Source organism: Tamandua tetradactyla, chromosome 20 (assembly GCF_023851605.1).
Source record: "Tamandua tetradactyla isolate mTamTet1 chromosome 20, mTamTet1.pri, whole genome shotgun sequence".
In the NCBI taxonomy this organism is placed as follows: Eukaryota; Metazoa; Chordata; class Mammalia; order Pilosa; family Myrmecophagidae; genus Tamandua; species Tamandua tetradactyla.
In genome coordinates, this window is record NC_135346.1 from 50,891,391 (window position 1) to 50,912,285 (window position 20,895).

Sequence of the window (20,895 nt, forward strand, 5' to 3'; positions counted from 1 at the left end):
CAAGGCCCCAGATGAGGTCTGAATTCATCTTAAAGTGTCACAGGGCACTTGACAGCTGCAATCAAAATTGGCAACCAAGCTGGATCAGCATCTCATGAAGCAATCTTGAGAAATACAAGAAGGAACTTAGCCAGAAGAAGGACATACCTGTCCTTCATTTTTGTTCATATCCTTCAACTCAACAAGTATTTGTTAAAAGCTCAGTAAATGTTGATTGAACTCTGCTGTAGGTCTGATGCTGTTCTCAGCTGGGAATTCAGTGATCATCAAGACAAACTCATTCTCCATTTCATGAGGTGGTGGGAAATACAAGGAATAAACATGCTCAGTGCATGTATAAAAATTGTAACATCGCAATGCGCTGATAAGGGAAGCAAGGCTTTGGGCTCATATGGGCCACTCTTAGGGGTGGCTGTGGGCAAATTCCTTAATCTCTTTGAGTTTCTGTTTCGCATATATCACAGAGGGTGATACTGTAGGGGTTACATGAGTCACATGAGCTGATGCAAGTAAAGTACTAGGGGTTTCGTCTGTTATCACTCTAACCTGGCATGACAGTACCTCTACTATCCAGTAGGTCTCAAAAGAATAGTTTGTTGAAAAAAATGTCAAGTACATGTGCTTAATACATAATGTGGTGCTCAATAAATGTTTATCCTTTTCTAGAAAGCTGTCCATACGTGGTTAGAATTTAGACTTCCATATATATATAATTTATTAGGTTTAGGTATTAGTTATTAGGTTTATTAGCATGTTGTTTATGTCCATGCTCTTTCCTCATCTATAAGTAGAAGAGAATCATTGTATTTATCTCCTAAATAAAGTACTCTCTGAAATAAATCATAAAGCATGGAGACCCCAGTCTCACCTTAGCTGTTTCTGTAGCTCCAAGTTGTAACAGTGATGTTTACTTTTTTCTTATTTCTCTCAATTTGGGCTCCAAAATTGGTGGCTAGTTAGTGGATTAGATTTCCGGGCTGTTGGAATCAACAAATTCCGCTCACTCAAAATAGAGGTTTCACTAGCTTGTCAATTTAGGATTTTGATATGAGGAGTCGGTGACCCAGGTGGCTCCTGATACTTGGAAACAACTCTTTAATCCTAGACCATAAGTCCTTTGGTCTGGATGTAAACCAGCTCCTATCTTGGTTCCTGAGGATAGCATTTTCATGATAGGTAGAGGTCAAATCTTCCATGGGGAATGCATCACCATTCTCAGGGCAGGGAGAACTTCTCCGAAGGGGAGGCTGGAGTGGGCACCTTTGAGAATGGCAGAGGACTGCAGGTATTTGGGAAGCTCCAATAGTCAGTCTTCTGTGGGTGGGCATGGGGAGGTGAGGGAAGGCTTTGATTTCAGCAGCTTTAACTTTCTCTCTGACTTATATCTTCCTCATGTTTTCTGCCCTTTTTATCCTCACTCAAAAGTTAAGGCTTCAGGAAATGGGGAAGAAATGACCTGTACTTTCAGTAGTCAGAAACAACCCAAGGCAGGATCAGAGATAAGCAATCAAACTGTAGCAAAGAGTGGCATTCTGGCTCAAAGTTTCTGTTAGTCATTTAGAAAACTTAATAGAATCGGGTATTGGTATGCAAAACCACTTCCTTTGCCAGTAATTTCTGCTTTTCCCCAGATGAAGCCTTATGATGAAGAGAGACCCTTATGCAATGGCAGAAATACATTAATAAATAAAATGGTAATGTCAGGTACTTGCATTTTCATAATGTGAGTCCTTGGAATAAATATAGCCCTTCATGTTGAATATTAAGTTTCAAGATCTATGCATATATCTTCTAATCTGATCATTGGAATTTCTCACCTGCCAGAATTCCTCAGAAGGTGAGGGAAGAGATTTGTGAGGAAATCCAGGGATGAGACAGGGAACAAGATGCAGTCTTGCCCAACCTTCCAAATATCTGATCACACCCCAGTTGTGTGTACTCCAAAGGCAAACACGGGTTGTGGATAGTTTTCTTCTGTTAGAAACCTCAATTGACTCCACAGCCTGCCCAGCTCTGTGACAGGTGAGTCCCCAGCCTGAACCTTGACAGGAGGGCAGGGAGTGGAGAGTCTGCAGAGTTAGGATACGAGCAAACTGGAGCATATCCAAAGGCAGCAGCCTATGTCAGGGTAGGGTTTGGAATCAGGCTAAGTGTGGAATAAATGAAGAATCAGGCCTCATTTATGCAAGAGAAGAGAAGAGAAGCATGAGCATCCCATGAGAGCCATCTCAAGGTTTGCTTTTGGCCAAAGGATTGATTTTATTCAGTGCTGATACACAGTACCGCTGGTTGCAAACTGCAGGGAAGGAGATTACAGGCAGGTTTCACATAAAGAAGAGCTCCAAATGAGTTAGCCTTGTTCTGAATGAATTGTCTTAGGAGGTAGTCATAATGACTAATAACAATAATAGTAATAGTAATAATAGCCACATCCATTTACTGAGCACTTAAGATAGCCAGACATGGAGTCAAGTCCTTTATGTGCAGTAATCTCAAAGGAGCTACCTAACAGCCCTGTAAGGTAGGGGCCATTGACTTCTCCATTCTACAATTGGAAAAACTGAGGCTCAGGGAAGGGAGGTTTCTCACTAAAACAGGCTGCCATGGCCCATACAGCATCACAAAGTGGATTACAAAAAGCATCATTTTCTGGAGGACACCAACCCTTAGCAAGATCCAGGCTTTGGCAAACAGACTCCAGCTTCTTAGCAGGGTGAGCTTTGGCATGGCTGGCACAACCTGCAAAATTGGATGCTGAAGTCTGGGCTGCGAGAATTAGTAAATGGCCAAATTGGGCATAAGAGGCAGTTCTGTTTGACTCAGAGACTTGGTCTTTTAACTTCTGGCATTGAGACTTTATGTCCCTGTGAGTGCCACAAAAGCTAGTTAGTCCCTGCTAAGGGCTGGTTGTGGAGGAGTTTGGATTAAATAGTCTGTATGTTTGCTCCTTTCCCTAAGCAGCTCAGAATATGTGACAAGCCGAAGTGTGAAGCAGTTTTGATGAACACTGCCATCCAGAGATGGTCGGGAGGTAACAGGTACGGGATGAAGGGGGTGCAAGGTGGCTGGGTTTGATCTGGCTCCATGACTTATCATCAGGCAGCCAGGGGGATCTTGGGTGATCCACTGAATCCCTCTGATCCTCAGTCTCTCATTTGTAAAATCAGGATAGTACCTACATTTGGAGTAGTTGTGTGAACAACATGAAAGGGCAGATGAAAAGTGCTGTCTTGAGATATGGCAAAGCAACTTCATAAATGTCACTTATTTATATTTGAAGAGGGTTTGATCTTAAATTTCTTCTCCATAGCTCCTTCACTGATGTTTGAAATCATTCCTGTAGCTCGAGGTATTGTCACTGTCAACAGCCTAATGAGAATTAGTTTTTCTAAGGCTTTCCTAGGGGCAGCCTACCCAGAGAGGTTCACAGAGAGCAGAGAAAGGGAGGCTGAGGGCATGGGGCATACTAAGGCAGGAGGAAAGACAAGGCGATCCTGAGGACTTGTGATAAAAGGGAACAGAGCCCCATTTATAGGCTGAATTGTTTCTCCCACTTTCCACCACCCAGCCATGGGTCCTGGGTATGTAATTCAGTATTCCAAGCCTCAGTTCCCTCCTTTGGAAAATGAGGGGTTGAGGCTAAAATACCAAGGGTATACTTGATTTGGGGACTAGCATATAATGGTGTGAAATTTGACATGCAACAAGGCAGGCTCCTCACCTGTTTCTCACCTGTTTTGCTTTGAACCCATAGATCAGGAGATGTGTCCCAGTTTGTATTTTGTAACCTCTTGCTGGAACTGCCTAGAAAATGTGGCCTGCATCCCAGCTTGGCTTTTTCTGCTGCTGCTTCACTCACTTTCTCCATACCCTTTCTGTGCCAGTTTTCCCCCAATTTAATGGAAATGTTATTGTTCAAATTGTGAATCAGCATAACTCATTCACCATAGGCTTTTCTTCCATGCTTTTGATTTCTTTTTTTTTTTGATTCTTTTAAAAAGTAATTTTATTGGGATAAATTCACATACCATAGAATCCATCCAAAGTGTGCAATCAGTGGTTTACAATAGCATCAGATAGTTGTGCATTCATCACCATGATCATTTTTAGAACATTTGCATTACTCCAGAAAAAGAGAAAAAGAAAACCCTAACATCCCACACCACTTACCTACCCCTTATTGAACTTGTATTGCACTCTACCCAATTTTAAGACTTACGATAGAGGTAGGTTAGCTAAGACAGTGTAGTATTGTCAAAGATGAATATAGATCTGTGGAGCAGAACAAACCATCCAGAAATAAATCCAAAGAAACATGGGCAACTCACTCTCTTTTTTTTGTGCTATATACAATCATTATCAAAGATCAGGGCTAAGGATTACTTTAAATAAGTTCAGGTATTTCCTTCTGGCTATCCTAAAACACCAGACACTAAAAAAAGTATCTATGTAGTCTGCACCAGTTTTGTATCAAAGTAAATTGGACTCTTCTACAGAATACTCTGTCATTCTCAGAATATTCTGTTCACCTTTTGGCAGGTATTGATTGTTACCTACAGATAGCTACCAGTTACTGAACATTTACTATGTCCCAGGCTCTGTGCATAGCACTTCACATGTGTCATCTCATTTATATGACCTAATAACTCTGTGAGATAAGTACAGTTACCATCCCCATTGCAGGAAATTTGAGGCCCAGAGACGTGAGGTCACCTGCCCAATATCTCACAGCAATACATGGGGGCGCTGAGATTCCTTTTGTCCTCTCTGCTCTCTTTGATGTGGTTTTGATAGATGTACATGTGGAGAGGTGGTGCTGGGGGCAAGATGAAGGAGGGAAGAGAGAGGAATGTAAGAGAAGGAGATAAGGGGTTGGTGAAGAGAGAAGAGGTGAAAAGGAGCAGATATAATACTCACCATGCTGCTGGAGTATAGACAAGGTGTCTGTGAGGCAAAATTGCACAAAATCCAGTGGCATTTTACATAAGGTGTGCACAGGATAGGACATATAGCAGCAATGTCAGCCTGGATTCTGCTCATTAGTAGCTCAGAACGACTGTCCTTGGCCTAGATGCTAAAAGGAGCTGACCACTGGGAGGGTGGACCTACAGAACGCAGGCTTGGTAACGAGCACGGGTCTGCAGTCCAGCTCCACCACTGTTTGAACTTGAGAAATTCGCTTAAAACCCTGTGCCTGGGTTTTCTCAGCTGAGATTTGAAAATAATGATACTCCCTACTTGGAAGGACTAATTTTGAGATTAAATGAGTAAACACATGCGAAGCACTTAGAACCACAACTGGCATAGACTAAGTGTTTGATAAACTTTAGGTGTTATTAGAATTAGTATGATGAGCTGCGTCCATAAGTACAACTTGACTGTCTTTAGTCCCTTTTAGAAGGAACAATAACCTGCTTAAAATGGCATTTTCTCATGTTAGTTCCCATTCAGCCCTGTGGGGTTGGTACAAGATGAAACAATGCCTACTTTGTAAAGGACCATGAAGAGATGAAGTGAGTCTGTTTACAGCTATCACATGCTGTAGCAGGTATGGTTTGGGGAAATCTAGAAATGGTAGCTGCTGCCTGGTTTGTGGGCAACAGTGGGGCTAAAGGCCATTTGCTGGACTAATGTGGAAACCTGGACTTTCTTCTTTGTCAAAGTTTTTTCTTTATTGTTATATGTTATTAGTACAAATAACATATAATTAACATTTTTAACTCTTGTAAAATATTCATTTCAGGGGCATTTAGCATATTCATATGTTCTAAAATCATCACCGCTGTTCAGTTCCAGAGCATTTTCATCACCTAAAAAGGAAACCCATATCCATTAAGAGTTTATTATTCCATCCACCTATCCTGCCGGACTCCTTCACCCCCAGCCCTGGCAGCAACTAAGCTGCTCTGTCTCTATGGATTTGCCTATTCTGGGTATTTCATATAAATGGAATCATACAATATATGGCCTTTCATATCTGGCTTTTTTCACTTGGTGTAATGTTTTCAAGGGTCATCCATATTATAGCTTATTTCAGAACTTCAATCCTTTTTTATAGATGGATGATATTCCGTGTCTGCATATACCACATTTTGTTTATCCATCAACACTTGGTGAACATTTGAGCTGTTTTCTTTTAGCTCTGGGAATAGTGTGCTATGACATTCATGTATAAACTTTTGTATAATTACCTGCTTCAATTCTTTGGGTATATACTTAGAAGTGGAATTACTGGGTTTTATGGTAAGTATATTTAATTTATTGTATTCAATAGCAGAGTAACCAATAACCAAAAAAAATGTTTTCATAGTGGCAAAATAATTTTTACATTCCACCAGCAATGTATGAGGATTCCAATTTTCATCTCACAAGTATTTGTTATTTTTTATGATATTTTTACCACCCTAGTGGGTATGAAATATTTTCTCATTGTGGCTTTGATTTGCATTTCCTGATGGCTTGGTGTTGAGCGTTTTTTCATGTGCTTATTGACCATTGACGTCCTTTGCCCATTTTTTAAATTGGATTGTTTGCCTTTGTTGTTAAGTTTCAAAAGTTTTTATTTATTCTGAACACTAGACTCTAACCAGATATATGATTTGCAAGTATCAAATTTTTTTGATGTTTGTAAATATCATGTGTTTTTCTCTTGATTGTGCTTTTTGGGGCTTATGTTTTTCGTGCATAACTAAGAAATCGCCAAATCCAAGGTCATGAAGAACTGCCAGTATTTTCTTCTAAGAGTTTCATAGTTAGCTCTTACATTTAGATGTTTGATTATTTTTATTTAATTTTTTAATATGATGTGAGAAAAATGTGACTTTATTTTTCTTTGCATGTGATTATCCAGTTGTCCAGTATCATTTGTTGAAGTGACTATTCTCTGCCTATCGAATATGGCACCTTTGTCAAAAACCAGTTGACCATCCATGTATAGGTTTATTTCTGGACTTTAATTCTATCATGGATTATATATCTATTCTTAGGCCATCACCACACTGTTTTGATGGCTGTAGCTTTATAGTAATTTTCAAATTGGGATGTTAGAATTCTATAACTCTATTCTTCTTTTAAGATTTTGGCAGTTTGGGTTGTTTGTAAGTCCATATAAATTTTAGGGACAGCTTTTCCATTTCTGCAGAAAAGGCCGTTGGGACTTGGGTAGGATTTGCATTGCATCTGTAGATTGCTTTGGGGAATATTGCCATCTAAGATATTAAATCTTCAGTCCATGCAGATGGATGCTTTCATTTATTTAGATCTTCTTTAATTTCTTTCAGGAATTTCTTTCTGTTGCATGCAGTCACAGAAGTATTAAATGCCTGGAGACGAAAAAAATTCCAGGGTTTTGCAGCTAAGTCAGTGTGTACATGGTGATACCTTCAACATTAGTCAGGTTGTTCATAACTCTGCTGGCCTTCTCTGGCTTTGTCTGGAGCTTAACGGTCAGCCAGACACTGAGAACTTTGGACCTTCTTCTTTCTCAGTGTGCATAAACTGTGTGGTCTTAAGATTGTGGTTACATATTTCAAGCCTTATTCCCAAAGCATTTAAATCTCAGCTTACCTCAGGCTGTTCAGTGTGTTTGTTGTACAAAGGATATTTTTTGCTCAGGTAGCAGAGGTAGTTCATTTGCTTTCAACTGTTTTTACTAAATGCCTTGCATAGCTGTTCTCCTCGAGACATTTTAAGTATGGGAAATAAAGACGAGCTTCTGTGTTAGTTTAAGGAGTGCAGGCGGTCAATACAGACTATCAAATTATTTGAAAGCAAGGTCTGCTTTTGCTCCTCCAGCCATTAACCAGTTTGGGTTGTAGGTTCTGTTTAGGATCCTTGCTAGTGGAGGGGGAAGATGGGTTAAGGCTACGTTAAAACACCACAGAGTCTTCTATTGGGTTTCAGTAGTCTTTCTTGATTAAGGTTCATCATTGTTGTACACTTTGACTATTTTCTAAGTTTGATAAGTTGATCCTGACAGTTATTATTATTGGTTGTTTTGTGGAGGGACAGGTTTTGTGGTAACCTACTCACTGTAGTAAGTTTTTAATGCATTTTGTTGAAAGATGAGAAAACGGAGGTACGAGGACTCGTCAAATACAGGATGAGAGGACTCAGGTGATTCATTAGTTTACTGCTTTTCTGTTGTGTCATATTATTATAAGCGGTAAGTCCACCTTGCTATGGAACCATTGGGGTTAGAAAGCTAAGTACCTTCTATGTTCTCATATCCCTCTTCCATTTTATCCTTTCTCCACGCCATAGCTGGATGTAGTAATGAGTTTCTATCACTTTCTGCTTAAAATGTCTGGCCTTCATCGATGATGAGTGAGGAAACAAAAATGTGGTATTTATATAATAGATAGTATTTGGCCATAATGAAAATGCAGACAGGGATGCATGTTACATGGATGAACTTGAAAAGTTTGCTAACTGAAAGAGCCTGTAAAAAAAGACCATTTTATTATTTCATTTATATGAAATGTCTAGAATAGGCAATTATATAGAAATGAGATTAGTGGTTGTTAGGGATCGGGATGATAGTACGGATATAGGGTATCTTTTCTTCATTTTCTAATTTTATTTTGAAAAGTTTGAACTGAGGACAGCTACAAAATAATAAACCAATCAGAGAATGCAATGTAACCTCAAGTATCCAGATCACCAACTTTAACTTTGACCTTTGTTTCTTTTCTTTCTTCTTCCCTATCTTTTATTGTAGTCATCTATTATCATCTATCTTCATCATTCATTGTCATCTATTTTGAAAATTTGAGGGAAGTTGTACACATCATGCTCTTGAACATATAATACTTCATATGTATTTCCTATGAAAGGATATTATGTGATCATAAGTATAGTTACCTTAAGTTTCAAGAAAATTTGGCATTAATATAAGTTACTTCTATAGTCAAATATTTTTATGTCCCAATGATGCTCTTGAGTTTTCTCCATTCTTAAATCTATGGTATCATGTATTGATTTATTATCTCTTTATTTTTTAATGTGAAAACATGTGTACAACATAAATCTTTCCCAACCTTCCCAAGCATAACATTCAGTGGGATTAAACATTCAATGTTTAGAACCCTCACTGTCTTATTACTAGAAAGTTCCTTCATCCCAATAGAAAACCTACACTCATTTCCCACAACTTCCATTGCCTGTTGATTGGTAAACTTACTATTTCTGTATAAGTTTCATTTTCTCTGATATTTTCTTTGTGGTTACCATGGGACTTTTATCTAACAGCCTAAGTCTATAATTCATTTGTTTGATACCAACTTAATTCAAAAGCATACATCAACTATGTTCCTATACTATTCTGTCTCCCTACCTTACGTAGTCTTGTTGCAAATGACTTATTTTATGTTAGGAGTCATGATTTATATGGCATTTTATGCATTTGTTTTTAGAGCTGTAGGAAGTAAACGTAGAGTTAAAAACAAAAAATACAATAGTGCTGGTATTTTTATTTACCATGTCATTATCTTTATTCTTCTATGGCTTCAATCAGTTGTTTAGCATCCTTTTCTTTCAACTGTAGAATCCCTTTGACATTTCTTGTAGGATCAGTATAATGGTGATGAAGTTCCTCAGTTTTTGTTTATCTGGGAATGTCTTAATTCCTTGCTCATATATATGTTTTAGGGTATCAGATACTTCATTATTATTTACATTTATTGTGAAATATAACATATATACAAAAAGCAGTACATTCAAGTAAATTGTAACAATTAGTTATAGAACAGATTTCAAGTTTGGTTGGGTTACAGTTCTACAGTTTAGCTTTTTCTTCTAGCTGCTCAAGATGCTAGAGATTAAAAGAAATATAATATAATAATTCAGCAATCATACTCATTTGTTAAATTTTATTTTTGTTGTAACTCTCTTCTCTTTGATTTCTCTCCAATCTTTAGGGGGTTTGGACTATGCTATTTAACTTTTTCATGTTGGAAAGAGCTGTGATAATATGGGGTATGGGGATGGAACTAGTTGATGTTCTTGATTGTAGAGGGGGCCCTCTGGATTTCAGGATTATCTGGCTAGGAGCCCATCTGTAGGTTGTAGGTTGCTGAAACGTTGATCATAGCATGGAACCTTTGTAGAATTCAGACAGAGACTAGGTGTTTTAGGCTTGGCAGGAATGCTTTTGGTGGGGTTTGTCAAACCATGGTAAATAGCAATGTCTGTTTTGCACTTGGGTAGAATAGCTTCAAAATAGCTCATGCTTATTTGACTTTCTCAGACACTGATACCTGATTTTGTTTGCAATTCTTTCCCCCTTTTGGTAGGCAGGCCTTGTCGGCCCATGGTGCCAGGGAGGCTCATTGCTCAGATTTCATATTAAGTTTGGGAGACTTTCACCCCTGTATCTCATGTCCCATTGTAGTGGGAAGATAATGCTTTTACTTGAAGAGTTAGGTTGAGAGAGAAAGAGAGAGAGGTCAAATTTGTGCAACAAAGAGGTCTCTGGAAGTAATTGAGCATGACTATAGGTAGGCTTAGTTCTCTGCTAATAAATAAGTTCATAAGAGCAAGTCAAGATCAAAGGCTTGGCTATTGACTTGAGCCACTAATGTTTGAGATATTATCAGGGATTTCCCTGGTGGTAAAGCTTAATAGTTCGTATTTTGTCCATTACATTGGACTTTGCCAGTTACTTTTTAATTATCTGCTAACATATTTGGGATGTATCAGGCATTATGTTAAACTATACAGAATTACTAGTCTATATATCCCATTTGGACTCCATGTGTTTGGGTTGTTCAAATGAATTTTTCCAGACAGGTTGAGTTAGATTCTGTGCTACAGAAAATCAGGGTTTGGACAAAATAAAATTTTTCCTTGATCTCATTGGGGTAGGTGAAGTTTAAGATATAGAAATGTCCTCCTTACCATGTATTTTGATTTTACCTATTAGTCCCAACCTGATGGGCTTCTTCTTATTTAATTGAAGCCTGATCCTTTTTCAGTTTCTTTAACAGTTGTTGTATGGGCAATGCTGACTTCAGACTGCAGAATTACTGAGTCTTAGGTGTCACAGTCTCCAAAGTTCCAGGGACGAGGTTTTATATATATTATACCTCTTATGCAAGTTTAGCTCAACATTGCTATTTACCATGGTTTGCCAACCCACAAAAACCTGAAGAACACTAGGTCTCTATTTGAGAATCTGCCAAGGTTCCATGCACTATGATTATTTTCAGAAACTTACAACCTCTAGATGGGTTCCTAGGCAGATAAGTTCTGAACCCAGAGGGGCTAGCCTCTCCAGAACATAATTAATTCTATCCCCATATCCTATATTATTGACAGCCCCTTCAAATGAAAAAGTTAGAATGGGCATTGCACAAATACCCCTAAAAGATTGGGAGAGAGATCAAAGAAGAAGAAGGATTTAGAGAAAGTAGGGTTTAACAATAAGTATGATTGCTGAATCATTATATTGTTATTCTTTTAGTCTCCAGCATCTTGGAGCAGCTAAAGTTAAAAACTAAAATTGTGGAATTGTATGCATACCAATACAGTGTGCTTTGAATTTTTGAATTTTGTATATATATTATTTTTACAATAAAAAAAAATTTTTAACTAATTTAAAAAAAAAAACAATTATAGCTCTGGATAAAGTGTGACTGCTGTAAGAGCTTGCAATCTAGGCCTCAATTTTATTTAATTAATTTTCTAAAAGAGACCATAAATTTTGTCTCTTCGTTTATGGTTTATTTTGATCACGTAATGTCTCCAGGTTTATTCGACTCATTGCATGCTTCACGACTTTTTTCTTTCTGTAGCTGCAACAATATTCAATTGTATATATGTATACATCAAGTTTGCATTCTACTTCTCAGTCAGTGTGTCCTTCACCCATCTCCATCCATTGGGCATCATGTATAATGTTCAAGTCAACAATCCATGTCTACATTATCCTCACTTAGTTGTATAGTCATCAAACTCTCAATTTTAGACAATTTTCATTGTTCCCAAGAGAAAAGTAAACCGATAAATATTCTCTGACCAAATTGAAAATCAAACTCCCCTTGATTCTTGTCCTACCCCCACCTCAATTATTTATCCCTAGTATGCTGTGGTATTTTGATGTCTTCTGTTAAATATAGGTCACAGGATGCAATAGTAGTTTTCTCCCTATACTAATATTATTTACTTTATTTACAAGATTCATATTTAATATAGTTTATGCAAGAAGTTATTATATTTGTATACATGTTTCTGTAACAACTCTTTCTATCATGTTCAGCTTCAATATGGCATATTAATTTAGACCCACTAATGAACTGCTTCACTTCTATCCATTCCCTTATATTTAACTTCAACATCATTAGCTAACATTCACCCATCTCTAGCTTTTGTATGCCTATGTCCCCTATGTTCTATATTATAAGTCTCTGAGTTTATTTTTTACAAGGTCATATAGCAAAATCATACAGTGTCTGTCCATTTTGTGTCTGGTTATTTTCACTCAGCATTATGTCTCAAGATTCATTCATATTGTCATATGCTTAGGGACCTCATTTCATCTTACTGCTCATAAAATATCCATTGTATGTATATACCACATTTTTTATCCATTCATCTGTTGATAGGCACATGGAGTGTTTCCATCTTTTGGCAATTGTGACTCATGCTTCTATGAACATCAGTGGTAAATGTCTGTGTACCAGCTTTCAGCTCTTTGGGTATATACGAGTAGTGGTATTGCCGGGTATAGGATAACTTGATATTTAATTTTCTGAGGAACTTCTTCTCAGAACTGTGTTCCGTAACAGCTGTGCCATTATACATTCCACCAACAGTGCATAAGTGTTCTTATACACTGCTCCACATCCTTCCACATTCTCTCCAACATTTGAGTTTCCTGTGTGTTTAATAACAGCCATTCCTATAGGTGTAAGGTGATAGATATCTCATGTAGTTTGATCTGCATTTCTCTTATAGCTAATGAAAATATAGCATCGCTTATGTGCTTTTTAAGCCATGTGTATTGCTCTTCAGAAAAATGCCTATTCATATCTTGAGCCCATTTTGTAATTTGATTATTTGTTCTTTTGTTGAGTTGTATGATTTTTTTTATATGTACAGGATATCAAACCTTTATCTGATAAGTGATTTTAAAATATTTTCTCCCATTGAGTTGGTTGCCTCTTCACCTTTTTGACAAAGTCTTTTGAGGCACAGAAGCATTTGATTTTGAGGAATTCCTATTTATCTATTTTTCTTTCATTACTTGTGCTTTGGGTGTAAAATTTAAGAAGTTACCTCCTATTACCAGGTCTTGGAGATGTTTCCTTATATCTTCATCTAGGAGTTTTGTGTTACCAGCTGTTATATTTAGGTCTTTGATCTACCTTCAGTTATTCAGGTCTTTGATCCACCTTCAGTTATTTTTGTATAAGGTTTAAAAGAAACGTCCTCTTTCAGTCATTTGGCTATTGATATCCAGTTCTCCCATGCCCATTTATTGAAAAGACTGTTTTGTCCCAGTTCACTGGAGCCTTGCTGAAGATCATCTGACCATAGATTTAGTGGTCTATTTCCACACTCTCAGTTCAATTCCATGAGTCAATTCTTCTGTCTTTGTGCCAGTACCATGCTGTTTTGACCACTGTGGCTCTATAATAAGCTTTAAAATCAGGAACTGTTAATCCTCCCACTTCATTCTTTTTTTTAAATGATATTTTTAGCCATTTGTGGTCTCTTTCTCTTTCAAATAAATTTAAGAACTAGCTTTTCCAAGTCATCAAAGTAGGTTGTTGGAATTTTGCTTGGTATTGCATTGAATCTATAGATCAGTTTGGGTAGAATCGACAGCTTAACTACATTTAACCTTCCTATCCGTGAGCAGGAATGTTTTTCCACCTATTTAGATCTCCTTTGATTTCTTTTAGCAATGTTTTGTAGTTTTCTGGTACTGATTCGAATGGAATTTTTTGCTTAATTGTCTCATCAGATCATTGCTTTTGTATAGAAATATTACTGATTTTTGCATATTAATCTCATATCCCACCACTTTGTTATATTTGTTTGTTAACTCAAGAAGCTTTGTGGTAAATTTCTCAGGATTTTCCAAGTATAGTATCATGTCATCTGAAAATAATCAAAGTTTTACTTCTTCCTTTCCTATTTGGATGCCTTTTATTTCTTTTTCCTGCCTGATTGCTCTAGCTAGAACTTCTAGTACAATGATGAGTAATAGTGGTGACAGAGAGCATCCTTGTCTTGTTTCTGATCTTACGGGGAAGGCTTTCAGTCTTTCACCATTGAGTACGATGCTGGCTATGGGGTTTTCATATATGCCCTTTTTCATAGTGAGGAAATTTCCTTTGAGTCCTGCTTTTTGAAGTGTATTTATCAGGAAAGGATGCTGAATTTTGTTGAATGCTTTTTCAGCTTCAACCAAGATGACCATGTGATTTCTCCATTTTGACTTGTTAATGTGCTGTATTACACTGATTTTCTTGTTTGAACTAGCCATTCATTACTGGTGCAAACCCCACTTGGTTGTAGTGTACTCCAATTCTTTTAATGTGCCATTGGATTCAATTTGCTAGCATTTTGTTGAGAATTTTTGCATCTGTATTTATTAGTGGGATTGGCCTGTAGTTTTCCTTTATTATAGCATATTTACCCAGTTTTGGTATTAGAGTGATGTTAGCATCATAAAATGAGTTAGCTAGATTTCATCTTTCCTCAGTTTTTTTGAACACTTTGAGCAGGATTGGTGTTAGTTCTTTTTGAAATGTTTGATAAATTCCCCTGTGAAGCCATGTGTCCCTGGACTTTTCTTTGTTGAAAGCTCTTTAATGACTGATTGAATCTCTTTACTTATAATTGGCTTATTTAGATCTTCTATTTTTTCTCAAGCCAGTGTACCTTGTTCGTGTGTTTCTAGGAATTTGTCCATTTCCTCTAAGTTCTCTACTGTGTTAGTTTATAGTTCTTCAGTGTATCTTATGATTGTTTTTATTTCTCCAGAGTCCATGGTAACAGTCCCCCTCTCATTCCTGATTTTGCTTATTTGCATCCTCTTCTCTTTTTTCTTTGTCAGTCAAGCTAGGAGTTCATTGATTTTCTCAACGAACCAACTTTTGGTTTTATTGATTCTTTCTATTTTCCTTTTGTTCTGTTTTAATTTTTGCTATTTCTCCTCTTCTATTTGCTTTGGGGTTAATTTGCTATTCTTTCTCTAGTTCCTTCAGGTGAGCAGTCCTCAATTTTTGCTCTTTTTTCTTTTCTTCTTTTTTTTTCTTTGGCATGGGCAGGTTCTGGGAATCAAACCTGGGTCTCCAGCAAGGCAGGCAAGAATTCTGCCACTGAGCCACCATTGCACTGCCTTCTTCTTTTTAAATATAGGCATTTAGGGCAATAAATTTCCCTCTCAGCACTGCCTTTGTTGCCCATAAGTTCTGATATGTTATATTCTCATTCTCCTTCATCTCCAGATATTTACCAATTTTTCTAGCAATTTCTTATTTGACTCACTGGTTGTTTAAAAGTGCATTATTTAGTCTCCATATATTTCTGTAAATTATGTTGCTTTGGTGGTTATTGATTTCCAGCTTCATTTCATTGTAATCAGAGAGAGCACTTTGAATAATTTCCTTTTTTAAAAAATTTATTAAGACCTGTTTTGTTCCCCAGCATATGATCTATCCTGGAAAATGTTCTATGAGCACTAGAGAAAAATGTATATCCTGGTGTTTTGATGTGTAATGATTTTTCTACGTTTGTTAGGTCTATTTTGTTTACCAAATTGTTTAAGTTCTTTATTTCTTTGTTGATTCTTTATCTATAGAGGAGAGTGGTGTATTGAAGTCACCTGCTATTATTATTGAAACATGTATTTCTCCCTTCAGTTTTGTCAATTGTTCGCCTCATGTGCTTTGGAGCATTAACATTTATGATTGCTATTTCTTCTTGGTGAATTGTCCCTTTTTTTTTTTTGGCAAGGGCAGGCTCTGGGAATTGAACCTCTGGCAGGGCAGGTGAGAATTCTGACACTGAGCCACCGTTGCACCGCCTGTCCCTTTTATTTATGTGTAGTATTCTTCTTTGTCTCTTACGAGTCTTAACAATTAACATCAATTTTTTCTGACATTGGTATAGCTAATTCCTGCTTTCTTTTGGTTACAACTTGCGGGGTGCATCTTTTTCCATCCTTTCACTTTCAATCTATTTGTACCATTGGGTTTAAGATGAGTCTCTTATAAGAAGCATATGGATGGATCATATTTCTTAATCCATTCTGCCAATCTGTATCTTTTACTTGGTGAGTTTAGTTTATTAGCGTTCAAAATTATTACTGTAAGAGCTGTTCTTTAATTTACCATCTTATCCTTTTTTTGTCACATTTATATATTTTCCCCTCTTTCTCTTTTTACCTTTTAAGTTACCTTTACTGGTATTCTTTAATTCTGTGTCCTCCTCCAGACTTCCCTCTTCTGTCTTTTTTATTTTCAGCTGACAGAACTCCCTTTAGTATTTCTTATAGGGCTAGTCTCTTGTTGACAAATTTTCTCAGCCTTTGCTTGTGAAAATTTTAACCTCTCCCTCAATTTTAAGGATAATTTGGCTGAATACAGAATTTTTGGCTGGATATCTTTCTCTTTCAGGAAATATATCATACCACTGCCTTCTCACCTCCATTGTGCTGGTTGAGTAGTCTGCACTCATTTTTATGTGGTTTCCCTTGTATGTGATGAGTTGCTTCCTCTTGCTGCTTTCAGGAGTTTCTGTTTCTCTTCAACATTTGACATACTGATTAGCATATGTCTTACAGTAGGCTTATATGGATTTATCTTATTTGGGTTTTGTTGGGCTTCTTTGATTTGCGTATTTTGAAGTCTTCTATAAGAGTTGGGAAGTTTTCCCCTATTATCTCCTCAACTTATCTTCTAGCCCTTTACTGTTCTCTTCTTATGGGACACCAGTGATTCTCATATTTGTGCTCTTCATGTTGTTCGTCATTTCCCTGAGATCCAATTCAAATTTCTCCATCTTTTTTTTTTGCCATTTGTATTTTGTGCATTCATATTCAATTTTCCTGTCCTTTAGTTTGCTTATTCTTCCTTCTGCCTCTTCAAATCTGCTGTTGTGTGTCTCTAGTATATTTTTTATTTGGCATACAGTATCTCATCTCTGTGATATCTACTTTTCTATTTATTCTTTCAAATTCTTCTTTATGCGCTTCTATTGTCTTTTTTGATCTCCTTTATGTCATTAGCCAACCCACCAAATTTATTTAGTAATGTTGTATGAACATCTTTGATTAGTTGTTCCAAAGTCTCTGTCTCCTCCAGTGTTTTAATTTGGCAATTAAGCTGGGCTATATCTGTCTGCATCTTCATATGCTTTGTGATTTTCTACAGACCTTGAAGCATTTAATTATCTTCATAGGGTTACTTTGGAAGTTGATTTCCCACAGTCATCTAATGTTTTGTATTTGTTGGATGGAGTTGGGATAGAGTGCAGAACATGGGGCAGGACATGGTGGTGGGGTGGTGGAATGTGGTGCACAGCTGGGTGTAGGGCAGCAGCACTATGCTGGTGCCTAGGTATGTGGGGTATGGGGCATGGGGTCAAAGGGAGAGGCACAGGGGTCACAGGGGCAGGGTGAGTATGGGCTTGCCTCAAGAACAGGGGCTGGGTGTGGCACAGGGGACACAGAGGCAGTGCACAATGGGAGACTGATTGCAGGGGCTGTGCAGGTATGCACAGCATGGTGGGTGGTAGGGTGGGTCGCAGGGGTATGTGACATGGAAGGGCAGGACACAGTGGTTGGGGCACAGGTCATGGTTGAGGGGTAACGCACTTGGGTGTGTGGGTGTGGGGTGGTTAAGTGATCCCCACCTCCCTGTCCATGCCCTCCTGAGAGCACTGGCCCTTCATTTGGAAAGGTGTGTGGTAGGCTCAGTGCACTAGTTAGATGGTCTTTATTAGCAGGGAAAGCTGGTTTACTGAATTCTCAGTTCCCCAAGGGAGCTTACGGCTACAGAGCTGAGAGGGCTGATATTCAAGCCAGCTGCAGAGGTAGGCGCTTTCCTGGGCATGACCTCTTGTCCCTGGTGAAGTCCTGATGGAGCCCCTCTCCCATTTCTCTGCATCTCAATTCTTCAGCTTCTTCATTCAAGACCTCCCGATACTGTAGAAGACCCTCTTAGGTCATTTGCACCCTTGGAACCATTGTCCTTGTCATTTTTCTGTCACTTCTGTAGCTGTTCCTTGGAGCCGGGATGAACTCAGCCTGCCCTATTCTGCCATCTTCCTTGGAGTCTGATACTTCCTTTTAATGATCAATTTTTAAATTCTATTTCATGGAATCTTTTTAAAAAAAATTAGAACAGTAATAAGTTCACAGAAACACCATGCAGAAGGTCCAGAGTTCCCATACCTCCTCATAAATACACATTTTTCGCTATTATTACCACTCTAAGTTTCGTTATAATTCATGAGACAGATTTATTACAATTAGGTCATTAACTTTAGCCATTTGTCTACACTAGGGCTCACTTTTTGGAGTACAGTTCCATTGGTTTGTGTGTGTGTATATGTGGCAATTTATATGCAACCTAAAATTTCCCCTTTTTTCTATTTTTGCATGTAGAAAACTGTGGTTCAGTGGTATTAATTTATGCCTCCATCCCCATAATCCATTGCCAACACTTTTCCATCAACCCAAACAGAAACTCCATACTGATTGAAAATTAACTCCCCACTCCTTTCCCTTACTTGTTCCTGGTAATCTGTATTCTAGTTTCTGACTTTATGAATATGCATATTCCACTTATTTCATATAAGTGAGATCATACAGTATTTGTTCTTTTGTGCCTGACTTATTTCAATTAACATGCTATCATCAAGGTTCATCCTTGATGTAGAAAGCATCAGCACTTCATTCCTTTTTATGGCCAAATAATATTCCATTGTATGTATATACCAAACTTTGTTTTTCCATTCATCGGTTGATTGACACTTGGATTGCCTCCACCTTTTGGCAATTGTGAATAATACTGCTATGCAATGGGAGCCCCTGCTTTCAATTCTTTTGAGAATATACCTCAAATTCCTGGGTCATATAGTAATTCTATACTTAACTTTTTGAGCAATCACCATACTGTTTTCCACTGTGGCTGCACCATTTTATATTCTCACCAAAAATAGGAACATTCTTATCTCTCCACATCCTCTCCAACACTTATTTTTCATCTTTTAAAAAATATTATCCAATTTAGTAGGAGTGAGATAGTATCTCATTGTAGTTACGATTTGCATTTCCTTGATGGTTAATGACTTTGAGCATCTTTTCCTGTGTTTATGGTCCATTTATATATCTTCTTTGATAAAATGTCTACTCAAATCTTTTTCCCATTTTTAATTTGGGTTGTGTGTTCTTTTGTTGTTGGGTTGTAAAGTTCTTTTATATATTCTGGATATTAAATGCTTATCAGAGTTATGATTTTCAAATATTTTCTTCCATTCTGTAGTTTGAATTTTTTACTTTCTTGTTAAAGTCCTTTGATGCACAAACATTTAAAAAATAAATTTTGATGAACTTTCATTTATCTACTATTTTCTTTTGTGGCTCATACTTTTAGTATAAAGTCCAAGAAACCATTGCCTAATACAACATCCTGAAGCTGCTTCCCTATATTTTTTTCTAGGATGTTTATACTTTTAGTTCTTATATTTAGGTCTTCAATTCATTTTTAGTTATTTTTTGTATATGATGTGAGGTAGGAGTCCACCTCCATTCCTTTGGTTCTCCCAGCAACATTTATTGATGAGACTATTCTTTTCTCCACTGAATGGACTTAACCTCCTTGTCAAAAATCAACCGGCCAAAAGTGTGAGGTATATTTCTGAACTCTCAATTTGATTCCATTGACCTATATGTCTGTCCTTGTGCCAGGCCCATGGTGTTTTGATTACTGCAGCTTTGTAATAAAATTTTTAAAAACAGTGTGAATCCTCCAACTTTATTCTTCTTTTTCAAGATAGTTTTGGCTATTTGGCTCTGCTTACCCTTCCATATGAATTATTTTATTTTATTTTTTTGGTGCATAGTCTGGGAATCAAACCTGTGTCTGCCACATGAAAGGTGAGCGTTCTGTCACTGAACCACTTGTGCACTCTCCTTCCATATGAATTTGATGAAGGGTGTTTCCATTTTTGCAAAGACATCTGTTAGAATTTTGTTAGAATTGCATTGAATCTGTATTTTGTTATGGGTAGAATTAACATCTTAACAATATTTAGTCTTAAAATCCATAAACATGGAATGCCCTTCCATTTATTTTAGGTCTTTTCTAATTTCTTTCAGTGATGTTTGTAGTTTTCTATGTACAGATCTTTTACATCATTGGTCCTTTTTATTTCTACATATTTTGCTCTTATTTGTGATTATAAATGTAATTTTTTCTTGATTTCTTCTTAGGATTATTCACTATTAGTGTATAATAATACACTAATAGTGAATAATCACTGTATAATAATACACCACTGATTTTTGCATGTTGATCCTCGACTCTACCACTATGCTGAATTTGTTTATTACTTTTAGTAGCTTTGTTGTGGATTTTTCAGGATTTTCTATGCATAAAATCATATCATCTGCAAATGTGAAGTTTTACTTCTACTTTCCTATTTGGAAATAGGAAATTAATTTTTTGTCTTTCCTAATTACTCTGGCTAGAACTTCCAACACTATGCTGAATAACAGGGGTGCAGTGAGCATCCTTGTGTTGTTCTTGATCTTAGGGGGAAAGCTTTCACTCTTTCACTGATATGTATGATGTTAACTGTGGGTATTTGTATGTGCCCTTCGTTATGTTAAGGATATCCCCTTCTGTTCCTAGTTTTCTGAGTGCTTTTTTATCAGGA

General features: G+C 37.2%; 1 protein-coding gene across 3 annotated transcripts in view; it reads left to right on the top strand.

Annotated features, from left to right (window-relative positions):
* Window positions 1-20,895, top strand: part of DOCK2 (dedicator of cytokinesis 2) — a 446,749-nt gene that overhangs the window by 12,120 nt on the left and 413,734 nt on the right. Inside the window, exon 1 of one of the 3 annotated variants that reach the window (XM_077137616.1) lies at window positions 5,523-5,548. The exons of the other annotated variants lie outside the window; for them this stretch is intronic. The gene's annotated coding sequence lies outside the window, so the exon portion shown is untranslated. Of the gene's footprint in view, window positions 1-5,522; window positions 5,549-20,895 lie in introns of those variants that run through there. 3 annotated transcript variants of the gene reach the window in all.